We start from the raw sequence: 13595 nt of genomic DNA on the forward strand, positions 1-13595 counted from the left end.
CTTGTGGTTCCACCTTTTCCTCCAATAACCTTATTTACCTGTATTTCAATATACTTTAACCTTCCTCTTTATTGTAAACATACTTCCAACTACACACAATTATCCGCTAGTACGTACATACCATTAACCAAACTTTTTAATCTCTCTTTATCTAGTGGCATTTTTCCTGACAAGTGGAAAATCAGTTACTTGACTCCAATTATCTAAAAGGATGGTAAAAGTGATATTTGCAATAACAGGCCGATATGTATTCAAACCAGCATACCTGAACTCTTTGAAAGCCAAACTAGACAAACTAATTACACAAATAAAACCTGTAATATCACCTCACTAGTTTTGATTTATGTCAGGTAGAAGTACTCTTTCCAAGTTAATTATTTATGAAAATTTTATGACTAATGCTTTTAAAGAAAAAGACATTTTCAAAAAGACAAGAAGCTTGAGACATTAACACAAATTAAAAACTTAGACATCACTTATCAATCAAATTTTTCTTTTGTTAACCACATAACATATCTCTAATAAGGGAATACAAGTGTTGGGATTTATAACTAAGGTAACTTGAAATTTTGAACAATATTATGGATGGGTTGTTTCATAGAATTTTAACAATTCATCAAATTTCAACGTTAATTATCAAGTTTAGTGAAAGTCCTTTTTGGGTTCTTTTTTTATTTCTTTATGGGCCAGTTGCTTTACAGATGTAAATAATAACAGCACTTGAATAAAACTTTCACCGAGTTTGAAAATGAACTTAATTAGATGAATTGTTCAAATTCTGTGGAACAACCCATCCTAAGTGTATTAAATTGTTATAGTTTGCCTTTTTTAGAAGTCAACTTGACTACAATTCTCCCGTGTGGAACCCGCCTTACAATATTCATACACAATCTATTGAAATAATACAAAATAAATTCTTACATTTTCTAAGTTTTAAAATGGAAATTCAAGCAATTTTGTGGAACTACAAAACTCTTTCAAATAAAATGAATATGCTTAAATTATCTGACAGAAGGATTTTCTTTGACTTAATATTTTCATATAATATTCTAAATGATGCATTTGGTAGTCCAGAATTGCTTGCATCTATAAGCTTTCTGATTCCACTGCGTAATACTAAAAGTCGAGATTTATTTCAGTGTAGAAATTCTAGTACTAACGACCATATGCATTCCTCATTGCCTAGAATACTTATGGGGGGAAATAATTTTACCGAGTCAGTGGACATCTTTAATTTATCACTTAACAAATACAAAAGATTGTTACTGAGCGAGTTTAATGTATAATAAATATATACGTAATAATTAATATATAGTTTTAACTATTCATATAAAAGCCCATAAAAAGGGCGTTAGTAAGTAAATAAAAAATACACTTAATATAGACGAACAAAAATAAAAATAAAACGAACACTTAATAACTTAATTAAATGATCATCTCTTCTTCGATAATGGAGCAAACTTTTACAAATAATAATACTTATCATTGCTCCGCACGGGTGAGTACGTATTGAAGTACAAATAAAGATATTCCTCGCCTGCTCAAGTGTAGGTACTCGAGTTCTGTGACGTTAGAAATTCCCCCAATTCACATCGCGTACATTATTTACCCCGGAAAAACAAAACTTTCCATCCCCGTGGAATACTTGACTACACGGAGACAATGTTCTCTGAAATTTTTAGGCTCTTCAGGTTTCAAAGAAATAAAATAAATTTGTTGCCACGGAAATTTTGTACTATTTGCCTTGTGAAAATCTTCACTTTGGTTACTAAAAGCTTCAATAATCTTTCTAAGTTTGATGTCAGAAAACCGTATTTGTCATTTTACCTACATTTTCACAAATATTGAGGTTTTCACAAAGTTTCATTTGTTTGACGACCTCTGCCACAGCACGGTACGAATTTTGTCTCTGGCCATGGAATTTGAAGTATCGAATAGTATTTTTCACTAAAAATGGTATACTTACTTATAAGCAAAAAATAATATATATAAGGTTTTGAAACAATTGTCATTATAATTAATATTAATTAAATATTCCACTAACGACACATACCTACGTAAAAGTATGTACAATTAAACATCTATATATCGTCTATGAAAGGACTGGAGAAAACAATGGATGCGAGAATCATTTTATTTATTCATTGACAGAATTGTAGAAAAATTCTACACTCATACAAATGGTCACTTGTGTGAGCTGCACTATTAACCACAAATAATAAAATGTTTGTCTTACCGGGACAACATCTTTACCCACTCGGCCATTGGGACCTAATTATTAAGTGTCAAATTTATCGATCTCATATTTCAAATTAAGAATTTACAATATTATCTTGCATCTAATTTTTCCTGTTCTTTTTGCAACTTCTTGTTCAATGATTATCCTAGGTTCGATTCCTAGTTGAGACCGTTATTTTTTTTCTGTGTCTTGTTCTGTTTCGTGTTTCGTTTAGATTCGTTAGTATCATCTTCTTCTTCAATAATAAAATATTTCATTGTTTCAAGCCAAAACAAATTTAAAATATTCTTAGTCATCCATGCCTTTTTGTTTGCGTAATATTTAAGGGTTAATGTTTTCATATTCTTGAAACACCTGTAAAAGCTTCAGCGATTTGTGAGGGACTCGCGTGTGTCAGTTCCATCACTGTTGATGCAAAACAACACGGATATCCTATCATTCGAATATGCAACTAATGGAGTCCCACAGGGTTCACAACTTGGTCCAATATTGTTTATTATTTATGAATGTAATTTCAAAAATATTTTATTATGTATTTATCTTACTTTTTGTTTACTTATTTATCTTATCCTTTACCGCCGCGGCAGGAATCGTCCTTTAAGGTTAAACGCAACGCTCGTTGTATTCTACGTGTTCACAGATGGCGTTAATTAATTAATTTTGTTTAAATACGCTTTTGCAAGGTATTGCTTTACAATATTAAGACAAATCATTTGTTTGCGCCCGTATATACGCAATATGAATATGAATCAATAGTTTTGTTCGTTTAAAGACTTAATTCTTTCGAGAAAGGCACACAAATACAATATTTTACCGATGATTCAATCCAATATTGTATTTGTATGCCTTTCTCGATAGAATTGAGTTTTTATATGGACAAAACTATTTATTCATATTCATATTGCGTATATGAGGGCGCAAACAAATAATTTGTCTTAATACTGTAAAGCAATACCTTGCAAAAGCGTATTTAAACAAAATTAATTAATTAACGCCATCTGTGAACACGTAGAATACAACGAGCGTTGCGTTTAACCTTAACGTCAATGTCACTTTCTAGATTTTCGCCGCACCGTCTTTGACGCTGCAATGACTTAACGACATCTAAATGACTAAGCTATGATTAACGTCAATTGAAACCAAACAATTAACTACGGTTTTAATGGTTAAATATGGTTTTTTATGTTCACATTTTGAAAAAACGATATATCTAGCAAATTATTTAGTACAATAACTGAGCCCTTTAAACGATGAAAACGGTAAAAAAGATCGACGCGATCTATTTTTGTATAAAATTAATTATTAGCAACTGGAAGAAACAAACTACAAATGCGGGATAGCGATTGTTCGGGGAACTATCGATCGAGGATTCTATCCAACCTATGATCTTCACTAACAATTCTTTTACCATTTTGCTTTGCGTTTCCTATTCATAAAATATCATCAAACAAAGGAAGAACTTTTTCTGATGGAGGGTATAATATGTCTGCGATTTAATATTATCGCTTTTTTATTTTCTCTGACATGATTTTCTGAGCTTCTCATTTCTCGCACATACCGGGTTTTACACAACGAAAATGTCACTAGCACATAATTTACACTCAGTGATACTCCTCACGAGTACCAACCGTAACTGCTCCCAACTGTCTGGAGCCAGTGAGATTATCGCATCCCCAATTAGGGTATGTTGTGAGGCTGAAGGTAGTGGGGAGGGGAAGGAGATGGGAAGGAGAGTAACTTTCGCCTTGGTGAAAGACCAGCATTCAGAATAGAAACTAAATGACCAGATCTAAATAGCCATATTCTTCCTATCCTTCATTTTTCCCTACTCATTCTCTTCCCGCTTTATTCAGTTTCACAATATACCCCAATTGAGGACGCCATATTCCTACTAGCTCCAGATAGTTATTTTAGTTTGAATATTTTCTTCAATTATTTAAGTTTGTATTTTGTCTTATTCCAGAATTTACCCTAGACTTTTGGTCGATTCATCTGAATTTAAAATGCTCAATCTTTTTTCTTGTTATCTCTCTCAGAGCCCTTGGTGGGAATTGTTATCTCTCTCAGCGCCCTTGATGGGGATTGTTATCTCTCTAAGCGCCCTTGATGGGAATTATTATCTCTCTCAGCGCCCTTGATGGGAATTTTTTTCTCTCTCAGCGCCCTTGATGGGAATTGTTATCTCTCTCAGCGCCCTTGATAGAAATTGTTATCTCTCTCAGCGCCCTTGATGGGAATTTTCACATTCAATTTCCAAATATTATTATTATTAAAAGTTTTCAACTTCAATATTTAATGCTTGATTTTCGAGCGAAAATCAATCAGTAAAATGTAGGTACATTCGTTGATTTATAAAGTAACAGAATTACAGGACACGTGTCTGTACTTTCTAGGCTGAAAAATTGGTTTAAAATTAATATTCCTTGCACTTATATCATAATAATAATGATATGAAAATTTTTAGCATCATAAGTTATTCGTATAAAAATCTCAACTTAATAATTTACGAAATCCTTTGTAGTCTATACCGTCTAGACAGAATGAAAAAGAGCTTACATTAAAACTAAGTTACATTTTCTTTAGCCTATACGTAGATTTTTCTTAAACATTTCTGATCAAAACCCATTATATTATGTTTCTAAAAAGGCACCTCAACTTTGATAGGTTTCTTTTAATTTCGGTGTTGATTTATGTTGAGTATCAGGCTTCCAAAATTTAAAAAAAAACTCTGTTCTCCTTCAAGTCTTAAATTAACCTTCTTTACTTCTACTATACTCAAGGTTCGAAGAAAACTTATTTGACAAACAATTTTCTACAAACCTTGTACTATACCCAAGGTTCGTAGAAAATATATTTAACAAGGTTAGCTCATCGAGGGGGTGGAGCGGTGATTGACTGGAAAGTCGTGACATAGCATATTTTAGTAGGAGATTTGAATTTACTGCAATGCAAGTGGCGTCAAGCGACTCGAAATGCATTTGAAATGATTTATTTATAATTTGTTTGTAATATTAACTTACTTATTATTATATTTGCAGCTTAACGTTGTAATATTCTCGCCTTTTCACCATTTTCTTTTATTTTTATTTGTTTAAAACAATATAAAATTTTCTTCTCTCTTGGCTATGACCGATATTTAATTTTTTCTCTAAGGCTTTGCATATGTGTTCGCAGGGATGGAAAATTCCTCCCCTACAACACATAAGCCTCCATGAAAATTGGACCCTTTTCTTTGATATCTACAGAAAGCTACTTAAAGCTCTCTTGTACTATATATCTTCATAGACATATGTACTCAACTAATTAATACGTTATTTACGAACTTGAACGCAAATATTTCCGTATTTATATTGTAATTAAATTCCATCAAACGTTGTGTAATTTTTTTGATTTATGATATAGGATTTTAATTACCTTCATTTTTGTGGTAACCCCCTTGGTTCTGATCGAGGTGTTGAGTTTCACAATTTAATTGGTCTTTCCATTGCAAACCTAGACTTAAATGAATTTTCTGGATGAGCTAACTTTCCTATTGTAATTATTCTGATTCCCTGCACCCTAACAAAGTCGTAGTTAAACGCTGATAAAAGATATTATACATGTTTATTTGGACAGGTAATTAAATATAACTCAAATGGTTAATTGTTAGTAAATTTGATTTTGGTAAACTCTTGTGTCAGTTTGGCGCCACTCCTTTATGATTCTGCTGCTATAAGGTACATATAAAGATTGATTTAGTAGGTTAATGTAATTAGTTAATTGCATATTTGACGAACTCGGAATAGCCCATTTGCTGGCATAATTTGGCTCCAAATCCTCCTGCAAGTAAACGAGATGATCGTGAGTCAACAAGAAATTTGCACAATCCTTTGACACAGCTCTTTGATTGATACCTAAGTTATCGCGTCCCAAAAAGCCTTCCACGTCATCATGTACTGCATTCAAGTTTCCCCTCGAGTCCCGATACCCCCAAATTCCGACCCCTCCTTGGACTACAATTTACTTAGGGCGAACCGGTTTCGTCCTATATACAATCATATACTCACGGTTGGTGTGGACTCACGGGTCGTGAATCCTCATTCCACGTTTAAGAGAAAATGCGAGTGTGGTCTATAAGACCTAAAATGCAAGCTGTATGCAGGTCCGCATTCTCCAGTAAACAGTACATACGAATAAATATATGTATACATACAGTTTGGGAAAGGTTTATAACTCGCAATACGAGGCTATCTACCTCGCATCCCGAGCTCGGATCTCGCGCCAAGAACTCTGCGAAGCTCTAGGTCTGGTAACCGAATATATACGTACTAATAAGGTGATACTAATAAATACTAGTAGAATAAGGTCATATTTGATAGTTTGTTTTGGAGAGCTATCGAACTCCAGGCTTTTGTTTGTTTGGTTTTGACGTTTTTATTTAAGAGAATCGCCATCTCTATTTGATTTGGTTAATGGTCTTGTTATAGGAGCGACCACTGCCTCCTATTGATGAACTGTATTTGTTTTAAATTTTACCTCCAGGGTTCAACATTAATTTTTGTTCATCCTATCCCGTGATTTTCCAATTGTTTCAAGTGGTTGATTGCCACATTAGAGAGTACTCGACCCTCAAATATCTCAGGCAACTGATGGGGTTTTGTATGAGCACCCAATCAATAAAATTCAAATGTTTCGTATAATTATTCGATATAAATCTGGCTAACCCGTGATTTTTCAATTGTCGATTGTGAATGATAAGTATTTGTAAGCACGCAGCTTCCAGCAGTTTCAGGTAACTAATAAAAACTGTGCGATTATCTAATCAATGGTATTCAAATGTTTCATGTAATTTTTTGATATAAATCTGCCTAACCCGTGATTTTTCAATTGTCGTTTGTGATTGATAAGTATTTGAGAACACGCATCTTCCAGCTGTTTCGGGTAATTAATAAAATCCTTTGTGACTAACTAATTATGGCCAAGGTCGTTTTCAAACTATGCGGTTGACCCAATTCTCCAGTGATCCCTTGTTTTATCAACAAATTTAACAATGTAAACATCTCATCCGACCCACTAACCCAGATGTGAGATTGTTTATTTTAAAAAATATCTCGCGCTCTCTTGTGATTCAGTTTTGTTACCGTTTATTGTGCGTAGTTAATTTAAATATTTTTAATTCCTTTATTGAAGTTAAACTATTTTTCATTTTCCGAATTTAGTAAATTTACTAGGTTAAATGAAGAAAAAATATAAATATATAAGTACACATATCTCGATTGTCAAAATATGTTAAAAAAAGAGTACATATATTAATAAATAAATATAAAATATATGATTCTACATAGTCTGGAATATTAATAAATACATATTTTCTTTTTTCAATAATATCGATATGTCCTCGGGTAGGTATTAAAAATCGCTACCATTTCGATGCTTCGATTAATAAGTAAAATACATATATATAAATACATTACTCATATATTTATTCTTTATATACAATATATTACTTTATTTTATATAAATAAATACATAATATACATATATTAATGTGTAATGCTTTGTTTTGTTGTTTTTTAATAATTTAATTGATATACCATAATCAGCTGTATCTCCTCACTCCTAGGTCCTGAAAATTATTTATAAAAGGAAAACTCACCCCAATCAAGGTATTTCCGGTTGGGTGTACGCAACAACCTTGATGAAGAAATCCTACCTAATTAATTGTATTTTTCAACTAATTTCAAAATAAGTCTTTTCGACTACTTATTCCTATATAATATTTTATTCTCGCTTGAATCATATAAATTTGCTGATAATTGATTTTTCTTCCGAACGAAATCCTAATCCAGAAAACCCGTTGATTTGATAACACCTTTCTAGTTTAGGCTTTTGAATGATAGCTGTTTCAAATTCTTTTTCGAAATGATAGACTGATGATTAAAATTCCGGTTAAAACGACAAACACTTTTAACACTGTCGCTATACGCACGATGGATTTTAATTGAACAATTTATTAATTTTAAATTTCTTTTTATATAAATTGATAAGAAAATTTATTCCGAATTGTGCAAACTTTTAATTAACTTCTTAATAATTAAATTTTTTTCCTCTTACTATTAATTTTAGAACAAAGGTTTAACGTTTATTATTATCGAATCCTTTTTTTTTTGTTTTTGTGTTTCTTTTAACCTAAGATGGAGTATTTACTATTAATAATTTAAAAAAAAATTATAATCTATTTTTAAATATCAATTCACGAGCACATCCACTTTAATTTAACGATAACAAACTCTTAAATTTAATTTGAATGTTTTCACTTTGAATGAAATAATTATTTTTAAATTTTAATTAAATTCTTAATTCCGTAATCACTTTCTGCACTTCACTTAACACTTTTAAGCACTGAGTTTAAATTATATTTATTTTCACTGTTTAACCAAATTAAACTGATTTAACAAAACTTCACTGGTGGGGTTTTCAGAATTTAGAAACTGAATTTAAGACTTTTTACAAAACTTTCTAAGTCCATGTACTTGTTCAGAATTTAACACTTAGATTATTTCACTAGAATTTTACCAATAGACGTAGTACTGCCACGTAACAACTTTTCAAATCCTCGGCGCGACCGTCTCCTGACTGATGAGTTCCATCTTTTATACCCCTCTCAGGTTCCAAAAGACGTATCTGAATTTCTCTTGGTGCTTAATTCTATCTCCTATCAACTCGTAAATCCGAACACCCCTTCCATCAATATCGATCGTTCCTACATACGATCTTCTGTTGTCCGGCTTTGGGTGGCGGTCAATTTTTATCTCACGTCGCTAACTTAATAGGGTCCGAATCGGGTGAGTCTGTGTTAATCGCCCAAGCTCCCTTTGTCCTCTGTTCATACAAAAATGTAGTTAAAATCTCATGATTTTGCGTTCCTTTTTTTTCTCAATTCGCGATAGGTCCGTCCTCAATAACATATATACAGATCTCAATTTTATGCATCTCGTGCGAAAATTGTTTAAATCCATGTCGAAATCTTTACTACGCATTTTTGAATTTCGATTTGTTTAAATTTTACTTAATTTTATTGTTACTTATGTGAGCTTTTCCATTTCCACCCGTACTTTCTATCTCCCTGACGCAGATTTGAGTTTTTCCTTTATCTTTGAATTTTATTTTTATCCGCGACGTTTTCTCGCACAAATTCTTCTTGATTCTTATGTCATTTCTCATGACTCTTATAATTACTCATTTTCCAAGTCGTATTTATTAATTTCACGGATAAATTCGAATTGTATCGCTTTTCTCCACATGGATCATTTCCTATCTCCGTTCTTTACCCTTCCTTTTATCTTTTCTTCACTTTTCCCGATGTGTGTGGTCTGCTGGGAAATTTCATACTTCATTTATTATTAATTAATATATAGTTTTCCACACTTCTATGGGAGATATACCTAATTAGACTCTGGGATATCTGTCATTTTTATTGCCTGACCCAATCTCCGCCCAATTTTCTATCTTTCTCATACCAGGATTCACATAAAACATATGCATTGACATCTGTTTATGTTTAAAATTTTGGTACTAGACTCGTAAATTTAGTTTAATTTCAAACCTATTAATTTTAATCTCTTTTGACTAATCTAAATACTTCATAAGACCAACGTTAAAGTTAATCGCTTTTCTAATCGTTTATTACCTTAACGTAAATAAAAATCATGTTCAAATTCCGATTGTTTATCCTTCAAAATATACATGAGACCGCCAACCTTTTATCTTGTTTCGATCCCTCCGTAATATTGGGTAACTCTAATATATATCTAACCTAATAATCATGAAAATGTCTACTTTTCCTGAATCTAATCTATCGATATATGTTTAGTTTTACTGTCTTCTTCTGATACTCGATTTTCACGTCCCTAGGACCTTCGTAGCAGCTAAAATCTCTGTATTTTCCTTCCATTCGGTCGCCGCACTTTTCTAAAATGTCTATTTTTTTTGCGAGATTTTCATTCAAGATTGATTTACCAATATGTCCGTTTCATCTTAAATTGATAACGATTAATTTCCATTGTTTCCAAAACTCTCACCTCTCTTTAGTACGATTGTTATCGAACATGACACCCTCCTTCTATCATAAATAATTGTACTACAGTTGAAAATTCTGCCAGTGATTTTCCTTCGCTTTTCCCGTCCTTTTTTATACTATCACGTTTATAATTTTTTTCATTGCATTTTTGTGTGTGCGCTTTACAACTTGTAAAACTTCCAAGCACCCGATTTCAATGGTTCGATACCCCATAAACGTCTCAGTTATTGTAAACATTTCCAGGAGTTTGTCACCTTGAAAGTCGATGTTGACCCTAAAGTGCGTTCACCTCTAATTTCTGTGGGAAAGAAGAAGCCATTAATTATCTTTTTTTATTGCCCGATCCACAGTTCATTCCTTTGTCTGTATTTGGTGTACGCCTCTTCGTTCACTGATTGGTTACTCAAAATTTTATAGCTCTTTGTTCAGATCTATTGGTTGACAAAATTCAATATTTGTTTTTAGGCCTAGAAAAGGGGAAGCCCTGTCTAGTCCTAGACGATTTTACGACCTCTCTGCTTTCGTCTTAGAACCTCGATATAATTTCAACTATTACAGGAGTCTACTGCAAGCAAGCTGGATCAATTCTTTCTCCGCCAGATGTCGTTAGCATGTCCGTTTTCATAAATAATTTGCATATTTTCTTGCAGCTATGGTTTATCTGTTTTTTCTTTCACTGTGATTTAAAGCCTTTCATCACAACGTATGCATTGATGATTTAGAATCTAGGTTATTTATTAGCGCCTTGTACATATCGCCTTTGAAGACATTTTTTTTTTAAAGAAAGCAAGACAAAAATATATAATACAGTAAATAATAAAATAAAATACAGAAAAAACAGAAAAGTTCCAATAAACTACTTTTGAGTAGTTTGTCGGTAGCAACTTTTCACATAAAAAATATTAAAAAAAGATAAAATATATTTTACTTAATGACAACAGTGATAACAAATAAAAAATAACAATTTGTTTTAAAAATATAAAAACATATACACAGCAGTGATAGTATCTACCTATAGTTTGTATTAGACTCTAATACAAACTATTTCTTTCAGCGAGCCAATTTTTCAACATAATATTTGTTTTTACATTTGTACATTTTTTTATTTCAGCAGGTAACATATTTAAGCAACTAGGTATCATGTAGTCCAGTGTTCTTTGTCCATATTTGTTTAAATGCTTAGGTACAATTAGTCCTTCATTTAACGTAAAACGAGTATTGTAAGTGTGGTCCAGTCTATTTATGTATATAGGGCTATTAATATGCTGAAATACAATTTTATACCACAGAATTGATCTTACTGAGAAAATTTTAAGATTCTGATAAATATATGGAACATTATGCCTTTGTTCGTATAAACTTTTATTTGCTAATAATTTAACTAGTGAATTTTGAACTTCAAATTGAAAGTCTCATTTAGTTAACATAACAAGGAAGTGTTGAGAATAATTGTATTTATACAAAGAGTCGCACATGGTGGTAGAACAGAGGTGGCACTCTCAATATCGCCTTGGTGAAAATCGTGAAAGACCACGTTTTGGAATCGAAGCGTTTCTTAAAATGGCTTTAACCGTATTTGGTGACCATATGTGAATAGTCGGGTACTTCCCCACCTTCCTCTTGCCCAAACTCTTTTCATTGCAGCTAAATGGAATAATATCTACAGGGCCTATGTCATCTTTGGGGATGCTGTGCGTAGGATCTTTTTGAGAAGATGATGTTGTGAAAATGAGTCTCTTCAAGACCCATTTGTAGACATGTTGTAGAAGGGAAGAAACACGAATATCTTTCCACAGCCAAACTATTGAACTCAAGAACGAGTCATATAAACGACCCGTTCTCGTGAGATAAATAATGTAAACCAATAGGTCAACCATAGCAATAATTTCAAATAAATTCAAGGGTTCTTAAGTACTTTGAGGCTCCAGGCCAGAGGTGGCTGCCAAAAAAGACATATTGATAGACGGTGAAGTATTGAAAGAAGTATTTGAAATGAAATATTTGGGAGTAATAATTGACTCCAAATTAACTTTTGCTCAAAATACAAAACAAATTATTAAAAAGATTGCCAAAAAATCTCACTGTTGGGAAGAATAAGAAGATTCCTTAATACTGTTTCCAGTAAAAATGTGTACAACGCAATTATTGTACCACACATAAATTACTGTAGCAGCATTCTATTCTTTTCCAACGACGGTTTAATGAAACAAATGACAATTCTACAAAATAGAGCAATGAGAACCATATTGAAGAAAAATCGATACACAAAAATTAAGAACATGTTGAGGGAGTTAAATATCTTGTCATTTAAACTAATTATTTACTTTAATACCATATTTTTAATCTACAAGATAATCAATGGCCATACGTCTAGTGAATTCCTAAGAAAAATTGATAAACTACAGAACAAACACACACATGAGACGAGGAAAAGAAATGAATTGAGACTCCCCTTCAGGAAAAAAACACAGAGTCAAAAGTCATTGATGTACGGAGCGTTGAAGATATTTGGAGAGCTACCAGAAGAAATAAAATCAGAAGAAAACATAAAAACATTTAAAATTAAATTGCGAAAATATGTGATTGATTCATTTGAAATGTGTTACTATAATTATACGTATATGTATATAAGGATTGTATTAGAACATAGATAACTATGTAACTACTTAAAATACCGCAATAAATAAATAACAATAAAATAAAACTGTATGTAATATTGATGTACTGGTATGTACAAACCAACATAAGTGCGTGGAAAGATATACCATAAATTATATTCAATAGCTGAAACGTACCCGGCGTTACCCGGGGTTATGAATGGTTTGGAGTAAAGTTTTGAGGTTGTGAATTCTAGCGTACCTGAAAACTTGGTGAAGTTAAAGTGGAAATAATATAATTGTATTGTAATAAGTATTTGTCTTACGTGATCGCGCCATATTTTCTTATGGCCTTCCTGACATTTTCTACTCATCACTAACTACTGTACACTATATTATCACTGTTAAAAAAATACATTATATCCACTTTAATTCGACTCGGTATATCATTTCACTGCAGAGATAATGCGTAAGTCTTACTCGGGTGTTCCCGACTTTTCTACCATTCACTACTGATTACCACATATTTACTGCTAAAATACAACATTTTATTTTCTCTAATTCGACTCGTGTGTACAAGCATGAGCTCGAGTTAATTTAAACTTAGATTTGCCAAAAAATAAAACAATATATCTAGTAAAAAGTGAAAGAAAGCATTCCCTTGGACTCCAACTGGACTTCGATCTACGTCACGAGCTTA

The 13595-nt window shown here is 32.2% G+C and overlaps 1 protein-coding gene across 1 annotated transcript in view; it reads left to right on the top strand.

Annotated features, from left to right (window-relative positions):
- The window catches only part of rho-5 (rhomboid-5), a 216834-nt gene that overhangs the window by 146348 nt on the left and 56891 nt on the right, over positions 1-13595 (top strand). The gene's annotated exons all lie outside the window — the stretch shown is intronic.

This window comes from Hesperophylax consimilis, chromosome 12 (genome assembly GCF_061612785.1).
Source record: "Hesperophylax consimilis isolate HC1 chromosome 12, BYU_Hcon_1.0, whole genome shotgun sequence".
Lineage (NCBI taxonomy): Eukaryota > Metazoa > Arthropoda > Insecta > Trichoptera > Limnephilidae > Hesperophylax > Hesperophylax consimilis.